At 35.9% G+C, this 16,262-nt stretch overlaps 3 non-coding genes and 1 pseudogene across 3 annotated transcripts; 3 read left to right on the top strand and 1 right to left on the bottom strand.

Annotated features, from left to right (window-relative positions):
• Positions 1 to 686: 686 nt before the first annotated feature.
• On the top strand, positions 687 to 844 carry LOC132310568 (U4 spliceosomal RNA). The gene has a single exon (XR_009482636.1). It is a non-coding gene; the product is annotated as a U4 spliceosomal RNA (small nuclear RNA).
• Positions 845 to 6,350: 5,506 nt separating this feature from the next.
• On the top strand, positions 6,351 to 6,505 carry LOC132310574 (U4 spliceosomal RNA). Its single transcript, XR_009482641.1, has one exon. It is a non-coding gene; the product is annotated as a U4 spliceosomal RNA (small nuclear RNA).
• A 651-nt stretch (positions 6,506 to 7,156) lies between these two features.
• On the top strand, positions 7,157 to 7,314 carry LOC132310553 (U4 spliceosomal RNA). Its single transcript, XR_009482623.1, has one exon. It is a non-coding gene; the product is annotated as a U4 spliceosomal RNA (small nuclear RNA).
• Positions 7,315 to 7,477: 163 nt separating this feature from the next.
• On the bottom strand, positions 7,478 to 11,742 carry LOC132309155 (GPI mannosyltransferase 1-like; annotated as a pseudogene).
• Between the last annotated feature and the right edge of the window lie 4,520 nt (positions 11,743 to 16,262).

The following is a 16,262-nucleotide window of genomic DNA, read 5'->3' as shown; positions in this document are numbered from 1 at the left end:
TATAACAATATTTGTCTAATCATTTCATAAAATAATTACTAAAAAAAATAGGTTAAAATCAAAAAATTCTCCTATATACCATTACACAGATGTGCATAAAAAAATTAACTTGAATTCTTAGTTATTGGATTGGTGACCAAAAAAAAAAGTTATTGGATTGAAACGTGATATACATTCTCTTAATTAAACAAATGACAATATAAATTTACATTAAATTTATATTTAGAATGTTGATGCAAAAATATGATCGGAATTTCTATAACAAAACATTTATTTTGTTTCCGTTACAAAATGCGTACGAGGTTGATTACTTGCAGAAGTCAATCACTGGGTTCAGTGAGAATAATTGAGCTGGGCCATCTATTAACACTGACATTCGATACAAATGGAAGTCGAATGGTGGTGGCCTGGTTGGTCCTTTTATTAGATGCATGATGCAAAGAAGCCTATTGGGCTTGCTCGGCCCATTTGCATAGGTTAGGACTTTTCACTAATTGGATATTATTATTGGATGATTCAATCTTATTCCTGTTGGGACTCTAATCTGATTGACCGACACAATTTATCACATGTTAATGTAATTGTTGATGATTTTGAACTATATCACAAGTCCCATATCGAAAAAGTACAAGAACTTGAAAAAAATTATAACTATAAAAACACCACATGGAAAATTTAGAAAATACATCATTGCGCTTGGGGCAATGACGCAGCTCGTGAGGTTCTAACCGAGGCGCGTCAATTGCTGGTTGAAAACAATTTCCTTATTTTATTGCTCTCTTTGGCTTGGGTTCTGCCCGGGCTATCGATAATTTTTGGAAGGGCTCCTTTCTTGGGTAAAGCCCTACAATTCCGAGTTCCAAACTTTTATTCAAACAAAAACGAAAAATAAGGGCTCCCTTCTTGAGTAAAGATTTACAATTCCGAATTCCAAACTTTAATTCAAGCAAAAACGAAAAATCACGCACCCACTATAACCAATAGGGACCGAGCTAGATATCTATATATATATAATTCATGTTTCAAAGTTTTCTTCGAACTTGCATATATAATTCATGTTTCAAAGTTTTCTTCGAACTTTTCCCCATGAGCGATGGGTTATTGAATTTGGCATAAGAAGAAATGCAATCAAAGGTGAGTACCGATAAGTAGAACGTTCCGACATGTTTTCAGGTTGACCTTTCTGCAAGATGGAATAGGTGACTTCTTTGTGAACAATGGACCATGTGTGTGAAGTACTTGGGGACTTTCCAGAGGCCATCAAAGAAGCACCGTCAGAAAACACAAGGCAATCAACATCTGTATATGAGTGTCTTGCCATTCACCATAAATAATTAAAAATAGTCGAAAAGAAGTAGGGAATGAAAAATCAATGATGGCATTGCTGCAAGAAAATAAAGACCCATACACAAAATAATAATAGATTAAGTGTAATTTAATAAAAAAAAGTTATCTTTGTCATTTAATGAAAAATAACTTAAGAATTGAATAGTGTAGGGGATAATATACACAAAATATACTTCAATGGGTTATTTGTAAATTCAGACATAATTCAAGATTTTTTTTTTTTTTTTTGTAATTTACCCCATGTATACATACACTTACCGGGATTCCATAACTACCCAAGTGAAATATTATTTTTGTTTTTTTCTTAAATAATAGAGTAAATTATATAAACTGTTTATTATATTTTTCTCGGCACATCTTTTCACCAAATTTTATAAAATGCAATGTTGTTACTATTCTAACATCGGTGAGTATTGACTTTTCACGCCCAAAATCAATTTCTATGATCAGTTTGGAAGTAAATCCCCCCTCTGGCTTACTGTTTAGAGAGGGTCACGTGACATCATTTTGTTGCACAGGCACGTGCCTTGCGACTCAGATTTGAGCTCCTCAAACATGAAGAGGCCTCTATTCAATTCGAGGCCTCTTATTATGAAAATGAATTTGAGTTGCTCTTCTAATCCTTGTTACATCAAATGCTTAAAGAGGAGAAAAAATATATATATATATATATCTTAACAAGGACCAACTGATACAATCAGCTTCAATAAGTTTGTAGTTCACATCCATCACATTAAATAATAATAACCACCACCACCACCACCACTACTACTACTTTGTCAGACCTTCGATAAGTTCAGCATATTAACCAAAAAGTGACAGCCAAGGGAACGTAACTTGGAGATGCAGGACGGTAGCTTGGTGAAGTAGGACTGTAACCGGGAGAGGTGGCCGGGGCTACAAGCTGGCGATGTTGGGCTGTAAGCGGGAGAGGTTAGGCTGTAGGCTAGATAGGTAGGGCTATAAGTAGAGGCGAGTGTGTCTTTGAGTCACAGTCTCGTCTTCAATTTCTCGAGCAACTGAACTCACGTTGTTGCAAATAATTTTCCTGGAGTCACACCTTCACAATTTATACTGTGCAATTTACTCCTTGGGAACTAGGACCATTACCTTGAATTTTCAGTCATTGGATCAAAAATTGTCACAGATTACAAATTTAAAGTACGAAATTGGCACTTTAAAATTGGAAGTGAGAGTGATGGACCCTGGGCCATCTATTGACAATGACATTTAATGCATGATGCAATTTGGGTCAGCTCGGCCCATTTGAATGTATTACGCTACAAAAGCAGCACTCCGGACATGAAAAGTTTCCTCCTAGGACCAAAATATTTGAACCAGATCAATAATAGTCTAGGACTTTTCTGCTGAGAAGTCTAAATGAAATGGGCGATTGTGGATGATTCAAATTTATTATGCCTCGATTCTAAGTTGGTTGACCGACTTGTTAATGTAATTGGACTTGGTAACAGCTATGTAACATAAGTCCCACATCGAAAAAGTGTTAGAAGAAAAAAACACCATATAGAACTCCAATTCACAAGGACAGGCTTCTGATAGATTGGAAGTGGCGCGGTTCAAGAACTAAGATACAACATAAATGGACAAGAAGCTCATACCAAAATACAGCTTGTAGATTATTACCTGTAAACCACAAAATACAACATAAAGAAAGGAATTAAAATAATATATTTATAATGACACGAAAAGAAATCTGTATTTGTGCTTTAACCAAAGAGAGAGTCTAAAACTTGTATCTAAAGCTTCACGTCTCAGTATCACAAAGGAGAAGTCGCTCAATGAGAATTCTTTTGCAATATTCTTGTTACTTCGACAATATTCTTGTTAGTACTAGCCTCTTTGAGATGTTTAAGGATGTTTAAGCATTTGAACAAAATAATCCATTCAAGGATAATTTTTCCTCCATATTAAGGATGTTTAAGCATTTGAACAAAATAATCCATTCAAGGATAATTTTTCCTCCTTGGACTCTTTGAGATCGAGGGTTCTCTCTTAATATAACTCCAATCTATGTCATTTCTTTTGGATCTAACTTTGGCGGCTAATTTGTTAAAGATCGAGAGTGGTAAATCAATGCTAGGGAGTCAATTCTGATTAATAATAAACTGGCATCTCAAGAAACCACTCCAGCAATATTTCAAAAGTTGGTACAAAGAAGTAGAAGTTTGTAGGGGTTCCTTTTGATCAATGTAATAAACAAATGAGTAATGGTGATATCAAAGGTACAACTATGAGGGAAAAGAGAGAGATGCTTGGTGTAGGAGGAGGAGAAGAAGACCAATCCTCAAGATTGAGATGGTGGTAGGGCAAGTATACAATTTCTTATGACAACTCCCTATTTCTAGTTGTTTATTCTTTCATAGGATAGTGTTATTTATAGGCCAAATTCCATTGATCATTAACCAGTGATCTCATTTGTGCATGGTTTCTTGCATGCACGGCTCCCAGTTAGGATCACATGGGTAGTCCTGAAGGTCTATAGGAGCCTGAAAGGTCCAATCCCCTCATCGAGCCTTGCACTATGTTGCTTCTCCCCCAATTAGGGCATTAAATGTTGTTTGACCACCGGTTGGTCGAACCTGACACAACATTAAATGTGATTTTAAGGTTTGTTGTCATAATGTGTATAATTCCATCACCTTGTTAATTGGGTTCATCCACCAATTCAAAATCCTCCTAAGTTTCCCAAATTTAGATCCCTTACAGCTGCGAAGGCCTTACCTTCATTTCATGCTATGCATAGACCTGTGGCATTTTGATGGCGAGCTCTCTAGGGCTCCAATCTTTCAATGTGTTACGGGCGGGGTGTGGTACCTGAGCTTGGGGTGCTCGAGGGTTGATCCCTCGAGGCTTAGTAAGCCTGATGCGATATGAGGACTTGAGGTGCTCGAGGGTTGATCCCTTGAAGCTTGGTAGGCGTGGTGTGATACTAGGACTTGAGGTGCTCGAGGGCTGATCCCTCGAAGCTTGGTGGGCTTGGTGTGATACCAGAGCTTGGGGTGCTTGAGGCTTGGTCCCTCGAGGCTTGGTAGGCCTGGTGTGATACTAAGGCTTGAGGTGCTCGAGGGTTGGCCTCAAGGCTTGGGGGCCTGGTGTGATACCAGGACTTGGGGTGCTCGAGGGTTGGCTCTCGAGGCTTAGTGAGCCTGGTGTAATACCAGGGCTTGAGGTGCTCGAGGCTTGGCGCTCGAGACTTGGGGGGTTTGGTGTGATACCAGGGCTTGGGGTGCTTGAGGATTGGTCCTCGAGGCTTGGTGGGCCTGGTGTGCTACCAAGGCTTGGGGTGCTCAAGGCTTGGTGGGCCTGGTGTGATACCAGGATTTGGGGTGCTCAAAGGATGGTCCCTCAAGGCTTGGTAAGCCTGGTGTGCTACCAGGTCTTGGGATGCTCAATGAATGGTCCCTCAAGGCTTGGTGGGCCTGGTTTGCTATCAGGTCTTGGGGTGCTTAAGGGTTGGTTCTTCAAAACTTTTGACTTTTCAACCTTAATTAGGATTGTATTGACTTGTCAACGTCCTGCATCAACACTTGATAAGTGACACCCACAAAGTTATACCATTCACAAGACAGATAATGATCCACAAAACCATGGCACAGACAATGGCTCACAGTTCTCTCGTGTACCAAAGGTGAAGGTAAATGGATTGAGGATACCATCACAAAAAAGGTGCATATATTCTCAGACACCCTCTTAGCTTCAGAATGGTGTGGATAAACAACCCCATGAGTAAATCTGCAGCGAGAACATAATATAAATTTCCCACTATTTTTCTGGATTAACAGAAAAAAGAGAGAACAAAATTAAATATCACTAACTTAAAGGAAAAAAGCATCAATATTAAATATCACTAACTTTAAAACAAAAAAACAAAAAAAAAAAACATCAATTTTTTTTATGTTTGAAGATAAAGTCAATTTTTAGAATTATTCATGGGCATCACATCTCTTTCTGTTACTCATGCACATCCCTGATTTGGGGAAAGAATCCCCCCTGTCAAATACATTAAGGTTTAAGACCACGAAGTAATATTGGGGACTGTTTGGCTTGAATTATTAGTTAACAGATCATTTGATTCAGATTTGGTTTGAGAGTCTACTTGTCAAGCGAAGCTAAGGAGACTCTTGAGACAAAAGAAAATTTATACACCAGGTGGAGGAGATATTCTCAATATATTTGGAAAAAAGAAAGAGAAAAAAAGAATTACATTGATATCAATTCATTTTAATAGTGTAGTATACATATTTTTTTTTCAATCTAAAAAGTACCGATAACTTGAATTCTTAATTATTGAATTAAAACGTACTATCACATCCTCTTAATCAAATAAATGACAATATAAATTTACATTAACATTAATTTAGGCTCTTAAAATTGAAATTGAAGAAAACTAAGAGATGTTAGTAAAATACATTTTTAAGCAAACACTTTTTTTTTTTTTTTCTTAACATAAATGATAAATATATTCCTAACATTTGATTTTTTTTTTTTTTTATAAATTGAAAACACTTTATACAATTTCTCTTTGAAAGTACTTTTAAACGTAGGGTGAGTTTGATTTTAATGTGTTCTAAATTCTAACCCAACCAACACTGTTATTATGCAAAGTAGTAAAAATAAGTAGCCTTTTGGGTCAGCTCGGCCCATTTGGATGAATTACAAAAGTAGCCCTCCGAACAGTAAAAGTTTCCTCCTAGGACCAATATATTTGAAACAGATCAATAGCATCTAATTAATTTCCGCTGATGAAATTGGATGATTCAATTTTATTATATCATGTTTGGGATTCTAATTTGATTGACCGAGGCAACCACATGTTACTGTAATTACCACATGTTACTGTAATTGTACTTGTTTGGTGATTTATAACTGCATAAAAGTCTAGTGGTACCAGTTATGTAACATAGGTCCCACGTCGAAAAAGTGTAAGAAGTGATGAGAAAATTATTTCTATAAAAATACTACATGCACAACATAAAAAAAATATCACTGCGCTGGGGACAATGACGCAACTTGTGAGGTCTTAACCGAGGCGTGTCAATTGCTGGTTGAAAACTATTTCCCTTTTTATTGATCTCTTTGGCTTGGTTCCGCTTGGCCATTGAGAATTTTTGAAAGGGCTCCCTTTTTGGGTAAAGCTCTACAATTCTGAGTTTTAAACTTTAATTCAAGGAAAAACACACACCAACTAAATTTTCACCTAAAAATCACAAAATTCCTGAAAAAAAATTGTTTTTTTTATTTAAAATTTTATATAAGAGGGTAAAAAGATATAAAAATTCTTCTCCTTTACAAAAAAAAAAAAATGTCACCCTATCTATCATTTTTTCATTACACCAACCATACGGATCATAAAGTACAATCGACTTAAATAAAAGGAACACGAATAATGGACCTGGGACATCTATTGACACGTTCGATACAAATGGAAGTCACGTGGTTGTGGGCCTGGAAGGTCCTTTTATTAGGTGCATTATGCATTGGTACTAGCCCGACCAACATTGTTATGCAAAGTAGCCTTTTGGGTCAGGTCGGCCCATTTGCATATTTCAGGACTTTTCTGCTGAGAAGTCTAGATGAAATTGGATACTATAGATGATTCAATCTTATTCCTGTTGGGACTCTAATTTGATTGACCGACACAAATTTATCACATGTTAATGTAGTTGTGTTTTTATTATAATTGTTAGATGATCTTGAACTATAACACAAGTCCCATATCGAAAAAGTATAAGAACTTAAAAAAAAATTATAACTATAAAAACACCACACTGGAAGATTTATAAAAAACATCATTGCGCTTGGGGCAATGACGCAGCCCGTGAGGTTTTAACCGAGGCGCGTCAATTGCTGGTTGAAAACTATTTCCTTTTTTTATCGCTCTCTTTGGCTTGGGTTCCACCTGGGCTATCGAGAATTTTTGGAAGGGCTCCCTTCTTGGGTTAAGCCCTACAATTCCGAGTTCCAAACTTTTATTCATGCAAAAACCAAAAATCACACACCCATTATATATTTTGTCAAATTCAATTCACAAGAACATACATTAAGATTTCATCATGGTACTCCGTAGCTACCTATGGAGAAAGATATCTATATATATATAATTCATGTTTCAAAGTTTTCTTCGAACTTGCATGTGGTTCGAATAACGATAAGTGTGATGACGGACAATACCGATGAGAACAAATGTATTACTGTAGTAGTTAAGAAAATTAAACTTGCTTGCCTTTGAATTCAACCAGTGAATTTGAGCTCCCATCCGTAGTAAAATGGACAAGAAGCCTTCCCATTTATGCTTCATATTGCACCATGGTAGTATTAAAGGTAACAGGCAGAAGAACCATACAAAGTACTGCACTGTGAATATCAAAAGAAGATATCAGAAATTCCCTATCCAAAGTATGAGCCCATAATTTCAGAAACAAAATTACTTCTGGAAGCAGATGAGAGTGATTTTTCACGTAACAAGACTCGATAGTCCGATTTTCATTTTTAATTAGAACTAAAATAATAAGGCAAAAAGAGATTTCAATTTCAGTGACAGTACAAGGCAGAGTGTTGAATTCACATACCTTGTTAAATGCTAGAAATGCTACCGTCTGCACAAAGAAACAGAATGGCAAATCCTGAGTGAAGCGGAGAATAAGAACTAGCTGAACAATAAGTTGAGGCAGAAAACATGAGTTTCTCTGAGATTGGAAACTCATGGTTGTAGCGTAGATAGATGTGATAAAAATATATGGAAAATTTGTCTTGGATCTGAACGGGTAAGGTGGAATAGCAGAGCCTCATGCAAGAATTCCAAATTATATTGATAGAAGAAAAACCCAGTACAAAAGACAGCCACAGCCGACATAATTCTCTCTCTTGAAAACATGTTTTTCAAAGCAACAATAAATGGCATGGACAGTGACTCCCATGCCACTGAAGACTCTGGGCTGACTTAACTTTACAAGAATTCCAATCCATAAGGACAGGCTTCTGAATAGATTGAGTGGCAAGGATCAAGAACTAAGGTGATAGGAAGAGCATAGATTATAGGATAGATTCTAAAATGGACAAGACGCCCATACCAAAACGCAGCTTGTAAAATAGTGTGTGTAAACCAGTAAACATGATACAAAGAAAGTTAGGAATTATAATTATGCATTTATAATGACATGAAAGGAAATCTGTATTTGGTGCTTTAACCAAAGAGAGTGTCTAAAACTTATATCTAATGATTATATCATTTTTAACAAGATTATCCATAACAAACACCATTGAACAATATAAAGCTTCCACACCAACTTCCCCCTTCCATGCCACGATGGAGAGAAGCCTAGTATTCTTAACTGAACCTTAAATACTTTCATATTCCAAGAGCTCTGAGACGTATGAAGCACGGACATGGCGATACGGCAAATCTCAAAAAACATAGGACATGGACACGGCAAGGATACAACAATAAAATAATAATATAATTTATTATTATATATGTAAAATTAATTTTTTGTCATAAATATAATACATTTAAATTCAACCCACCACATTTTATATTTCTTTCCAAACAAATTAAGGATTTCATTGAAATACAAAGCAGTAACTTAATATCCAAAAGCCAGCCAACTTTATTCTTGTAGCCAAACAAATGTAAAAGAGACCAAAGTCACTGAGCCCTTTTCTTATAGCCAAACAAAGCGTACAAGAGAAAAGATTATAATCTTTTCTCTCTTTGCCGTTGCTCTCTCATTGCTATCATCTCTCTTATTTCAACTTTAGACGCCTATTTAAATCAATACACAGTCATACACACGCCTGTTTAAATCGATACACGCAGAGATATACACAGCCATATATATCACAAACATATATGTATGTATATCGTGTCTACATCCTCTGTCCAAAAATACCTCCTAAGTCAGAATAGCGTAGCCGTGTCCACTGACGTATCCTCCGGCGTTTTGCAGCTTCCAACGGCGTGTCCGATCGGAAGAAAAGAGATAAAAGGATTGAACACGTTTACAGCATGTCGGACACGTGTCCGACACTGATATGGCACCATGGTTTGCCATGTCAGTGCTTCATAGTCTGAGACCATGTGTACTTTACAAGGCTACATTTCTTCATTTCAAACAATGGGAGTTTTACATACAAATATTTATAGAGCAAAAGAACAGCCTCCTTAAGGATTCTTAAGCATTTGAAAAAGATGGAATATTTAAGGATCGTTTTTCCTCCTTGGATTCTTTGAGAGGATCCTCTCCAAATATATCTTCCCGTCTGCGTCATTTCTTTTGGATCTAATTTTGGTGGCTAGTTTGCTAAAAGATAGCGAGCTGCAAATCAATGCTAGGGAATTTTCCTATTGTTTGATAAAGAAAACTTTATGAGAGAGATTATTTGGATTTGACAAGAAAAAACTTCTACCTTAGCTGTGTGAGGCCTCTTGGTTTACCTTCCAAACATGATTCACATGTTGGCATAGGCCAACTCATGTATAACAAGTATTTATATCACATTTAACAAACAGGTATCTCAAGAAACCACTGCAACAATACTTCAAAAGTTGGTATAAAAAAGTAGAAGTTATACCGTTCACGAGATAGATAATGATCCAGAAAACCATGGCACAAACAATGGGCTCACAGTTTCCTCAGGTTCCAATGGTGAAGGTAAATGGATTGAGGAGCCATACCATCACGGAAAAGGTGCATAGTTTCTCAGGCACCCCTCTTAGCTTCAGAGTGGTGTTGGTAAACCACCCCACAAGTAAAATCTGCAGCGAGAACATAACACAAACTTCCCACTAATTTTCTGGATTAACAGAAGGAGAAAAAAAAAACATCAATGTTTTCCATTCATGTTAGAAGGTAAAGTCAGATTTTAGAATTATTTATGGGCATCAAGCCTCTCTGTTACTCATGCCCATCACTAATTTAGGGAAAGAAATCCCCCTCCCCCTAAGAGGGGTGGGGAGAAGAAGCAATTTTGTATGCAGAAATCGAAAGGGTACAAAACTTAGCAGCTCATGCATATTTATATCCCCCACGTATTTTGGCGTGATTTGAAGTTCGAACAATAAAAGAACAGATCTTACACAGTTATTCCCTGACAGCAACCATTACTAGACAATAGTATCTCAAAATTAGGAGTTGGACAGGCTGATACATCATGCTTATCAAACAATGGGAAATTCAGGATTCCTTCATAATTTAAAGTTTAGCAAATATAATTTCTGTGTTGTGATAACTACATCTTTAACAAATCATGTAAAGAATCTATTTTTCTTTGTCTTCAAAAATACAATCTATCCATAACATGAGATACTCTACCTGAAGCCGAGAAGAGAAATTTTCCCACAAACGATGGATTATTGAATATGCAATAAGAAGTGCAATCAAAGGTGAGTACCGATATGTAGAACATTTGTATGGGGACTTTCCAGAGGCCATCAAAGAAGCAGCATCAGAAAAGACAAGGTAATCAACATCTGTATATGAGTGTCCTGCCATTTCACCATAAAGAAAAGAGTGAAAGAACTGCAGAGAAAAGAAGTGGGAACAAAAATTCAATGATGGCATTGCTGCAAGAAAATAAAGACCCATACAATTAGTTCAATTTGAATCTTGAATATCATGCTGGTTCAGAGGAAATAAGAAATCTTATTCAATTTCCATTCAGGTTTGAAGAGAGTCAGATTTTTGAAATAAATATATATATAAAATCCAAGGGAAATCTCCAGAAAAGGTGCATGTGACACAAGAACATTAAACAGATCCTACTGTACATATCAATGAGGAACATTTGAGCAAAGCCCAACACTTCAAAAAACCAACCTATCAAACAAAGTTAAAAATCATGCAAACAATACGTTTTTCATGTTTCTTCGAAAAACACAATCTATCCATACCATGAAATACTATACCTGAACCTGAAAAGAGAAATTTCCCCCATGATTGATGGGTTATTGAATTTGGCATAAGAAGAAATGCAATCAAAGGTGAGTACCAATATGTATAACGTTTGTACGGGAACTTTCCAGAGGCCATCAAAGAAGCAGCATCAGAAAACACAAGGTAATCAACATCTGTATATCTGACCTCCATGTGAGTGTCTTGCCATTCACCATAAAGAATTAAAAAGAGTCGAAGAACTACTGAGAAAAGTAGGGAATGAAAATTCATTGATGCCATTGCTGCAAAAAAAAAACAAAAGAAAAAAAAAAAAGAAAGAAAGAAGAACCCATATGGTTGGTTCTATTTCCATCTTGAATATCATGCTGGTTCAGAGGGAATGAGAAAAGTTCCATATTAACTTCATATAGATCAAAATGCTAAAATGACTACTCAATCATTCAACAAAATTAGCCTTCACCCATCGATTATGATAGCTCAATCTTTGATTCCAGACCATAAGGGACAGATATCATATCATAGGAAAACGACGATATGGATATATACCCTTCAAACATAGACCATGAAAAGCACATCACAATAAAATTTGATAATGTATCAACTGAAATAAATTGTGCACTAGCAAGGACTTACAAAACCGAGGCTCAGGAGCCAGAGGTTAGGGTTGGACTCCCATAACCTTACTTAAAGTCTAGGAAACGCGGACACACCTAAAAGGGCAAAGAATCCGTGTCAGACACAGACACGCCCTGATACGTGTTGGACACGCCAAAAAACGTGTCTGAACTTCTTTTTTTTTTTTTTGAGAAGTAAGGCACTTGGGGATTTTAAGAAAGTTTTAGAAACAAAGCTACGTTGAAGTGTAAATATGAGGAGGGTCATTACATAATTACTTAAAAGTAGTTGTTTTCCAAAACAATTTAATATTAAACAATTAGATATTTATGCTTATATTTTAGTTCAAATGTTCAAACTCTTGCACGACCATTTTTGACTCTCTCATTCTCCCACCAACCAAGCTTAGCTTCCGGTGGATGCTCTCTCTCTCTCTCTCTCTCTCTCTCTCTCTCTAATTCTTTATCCTCCTTTTTTTCTTTCTTCTTCTTCACAAACCCTAGATACTTCTTCTTCTTCTTCTTTTTTCCTTTCACAACAAAATTCTTTTTTTCTCCCTTTTACCTTTTCCCTCTTGTTTCCATGAACTTTTTCTCTTCTATGAGTTTTTTGTAACTAAGCCCTAATTCTTTTTCTAACAAAACCCTAATCCTTTTTGTTTCTTTGTTTACTTCTCTTTCTTACTCTTTCTATCATTCTCTCTTATTCCCGGCAAGGCACAATTTTTTTTTCATTATTAGGTTGATAAAAAATAATATTACTCTTAATTTCTTAAAGTAAAAAATCATATATATATATATATTATTGGCCGTATCCGTGTCCTAATTTTTTAGGATTTGTCGTGTCGTTGTGTGTGTCGTGTCGTATCCGTGTCCCTGCCTCTTAGCCTGAAGTACATTAGTTGTGCATGAATATATGCATCTTTGGCTATTAGAGTCGACTCAAAATGGCATTAATACAACTTGAAAAGAAAAATATAACAAAGAAGATGAAATTTACTAGAGCTGTATAAACAACTAACGTGAAAAAAATAGTAATAATAAAAAAAGAAAAAAATTTAAAAAAGAAGACTATAAATCAAAAGTATATGATACAGTGATAGCTTGTTTTCCTTCCTCACAGCACCAAGAAAATACAGCCGATGCCCATTAAACTTTTTAAATAATTATTGGACTAAATCATAAGTTACAAACTTTCATCCATATTTCAAGGTATAACCTTATAAGGAATTAATTGGCAATTATACTAATTTGACTCTAATCACCATCCCCTTTCTGAATCTTTGCTTTCTATGTCGCAATATCAGATACTAAAATTCTCTAATGGGCACAGGGACTAGAGACTTTAATAGTAGAAAAGTTATGACACAGCAGCACAATCATAGATTGCAGATAGGAGGAGGGGTGGTCGGTCTTATTAAGTATCGCAAAAAAATCAAGAAAAGAGAAAAAGATCTATTGTTATTGCCTTGGTCAGAACTGAAAACAAGGAAAACAAAAAGACCCATTCCAGTAGGCCACAATAGGATGCATTGACAACCAAAGTTCCACCATGCACATGAACATCTAAGGGAGGAAAAAAATGAACCAATGGGCCATAAGCCCATGGTATAACCTCTCTTCCCTCAAAGGGGAGGCGAGGAGTTTGACTCTGTAGTGCGTAATTTGTAAAATGTGTGTAAGTACTTACCTAACCAAAAAAAGAAAAGAAAAAATGATTTCAAATGATACCATGTTTATCAAAAGAATCAAACTGTACCAATTTGATTACTCTGCAAAGTAAAGCTAAAAGAAGTTTCTCAGACATTAGAATCAAACACAAGATATTAATGCATTTAGAGATTTTGGCCATCCGTTAAATAAATTACAGTGTCATGAATTGTGTAAAATGGAAAAAGAGCATCACCGAGATGACTCTAGTTGTGTAATTCACAAACTAATTATTAAATGCAAAAAAAATCGAGAATTTAACACTTATCATTTCATATCAAGTTGGTAACACCCAATATTGAGTTACACCGTTTTGTTAGGGCTTACTTTTATTTTGACATAGTACTGCTCCTGCCATTCCTGAGTGCTTCGCTGAAATACTTAGAAACAAGAGTTTAGCTGAGACATTTAATCAAACAGTTTATGTACAGTCTTATTATTGGGAATCAAAGAAAAAGCTTGGAACACTCAATGGTGGATGTAAATGGATTGAGAGCCATACCATCACAGAAAAGGTGCATAGATTCTAGGCACCCCTCGTGGCTTCAGAATGGTGTGGATAAACAACCCCAAAAGAAAATCTGAAGCGAGAACAAATTTTCCATTCACGTTTGAAGATAATAAAATAAAAGGGAAATCTCCAGACAAAGGTGTACATGGCATGAGAACAGTAAACAGATCCTACTGTGCATATCAATCAGGAACACTTCAACAACCAACCTATCAAACAAAGTTAAAAATCATGCAAAGAATACTTTTTTTTTTGCGTTTCTTGAAAAGACACAATCTATCCATACCATGAAATACTATATCTGAAGCAGAAAAGAGAAATTTTCCCCATGAGCGATGGGTTATTGAATTTGGCATAAGAAGAAATGCAATCAAAGGTGAGTACCGATAAGTAGAACGTTCCGACATGTTTTCAGGTTGACCTTTCTGCAAGATGGAATAGGTGACTTCTTTGTGAACAATGGACCGTGTGTGTGAAGTACTTGGGGACTTTCCAGAGGCCATCAAAGAAGCACCGTCAGAAAACACAAGGCAATCAACATTTGTATATGAGTGTCTTGCCATTCACCATAAATAATTAAAAATAGTCGAAAAGAAGTAGGGAATGAAAATTCAATGATGGCATTGCTGCAAGAAAATAAAGACCCATACAGTTAGTTCAATTTGAATCTTGAATATCATGCTGGTTCAGAGGAAATGAGAATAAGTTCCAGATTAACTTCATACATATCAAAATGCTAAAATGACTACCCAAGCATTTAACAGATTTATCCTTGACCCATCCATTATAACAGTTCAATCTTCGTTTCCGGACCACTAGGGAGTGATATCAAGTCAGATACATGATATCATATCATAGGAAAACAATGATATGGATATATTCCCTTCAAACATAAACCATGAAAAGCACATCACATTATATTTTGATATAGTATCAACTGACATAAGTTGTGCACTAGCAAGGACTTACATGACAGTGGACCAGGAGCCATACATTAAAGTACTTGACTCCCCTAACCTTACCTGAGATTCTGAGAACATTAGTTGTGTGTGAATACGTACATCTTTGTGTAGTAGTTTTGACCCAAAATCGCTTTAAGACAACTTGAAGAATAAAATGAAACAAAGAGAGAAATTTACTAACGTCAATAAATGAAAAAATAACTATAAATCCAAAGTATATGATAGCTTGTTTTCCTTCCTCAAAACCAGCACCAAGAAAATACAGCCAATGCCCATTAAACTTTTTAAATAATTATTGGATTAAATCTTAAGTTACAAACTTCAATCCATATTTCATGGAATAAGGAGTTAATTGGCAGTTAAACTAATTTGACCCAAGTCAGCTCCCAGTCTCAGAATCTTTGCTTTCTATGCCACATTATTTCATACTCAACTTCTCTAATGGACACAGGGACCAATGACATTAATAGTGAAAAAGTTAAGACGCAGCAGCACAAACATAGATTGCAGGTAGGAGGGGAGGTCGGTCTTATTTAGTATCACAAAAAAAATTAAAAGGAGAAATGAAACTATTGTTTTTGCTTTGGTCAGAACTGAAAACACGGAAAACAATATGCCCAATCCCAGTGGGCCACAATAGGAATGGATTGACAACCCAAGTTCCATCATACCAAAAGCATTTCTCATATACTAGAAGCAAACAAAAAGATATTAATGTATGTAGAGATTTTGGCCATCCCTTGGAAAAATTATGGCATCACGATTCACGGATTGTGTAGAAGGAAATAAGAGCATCGCGTAAATGCTTATAGTTCTGTAATTCATGAACTAGTTATCAAATACCAAAAAAAAAAAAAAGTTAAAATTTAATGCTTAACATTTCATATCAAGTTTGCGACAACCGTAATTGAATTACACCCTTTTGTTAAGGCATACATTTATTTCAACACAAAAATGCTCCTCCCATTTCTGGGGTTATGATCCTTCAATTGTTGTCTTTGGGCATTCGTCAAAGTTATCGTATCCTCCAGTTCATCATACTCATCTTCAACATAATCCCATTAGATCATATGAGAGAAAAATAGTCTTCATCTTCACATACAAAAAATCATAATTTTCCCCATAAAAAATGGGAAGTGCAGATTGTTGGGCTCCTTGATTTTGTTTGTTTGTAGTCGCCATCACCGTCGATCTTCTTCGGGGT

Source organism: Cornus florida, unplaced genomic scaffold (genome assembly GCF_030987335.1).
Source record: "Cornus florida cultivar Cherokee Brave unplaced genomic scaffold, ASM3098733v1 CherokeeBrave_3.0.0_Hap2_Chr05, whole genome shotgun sequence".
Lineage (NCBI taxonomy): Eukaryota > Viridiplantae > Streptophyta > Magnoliopsida > Cornales > Cornaceae > Cornus > Cornus florida.
The sequence above is the reverse complement of the archived record's forward strand: the minus strand, read 5'-3'. Positions and strand labels throughout refer to the sequence as shown.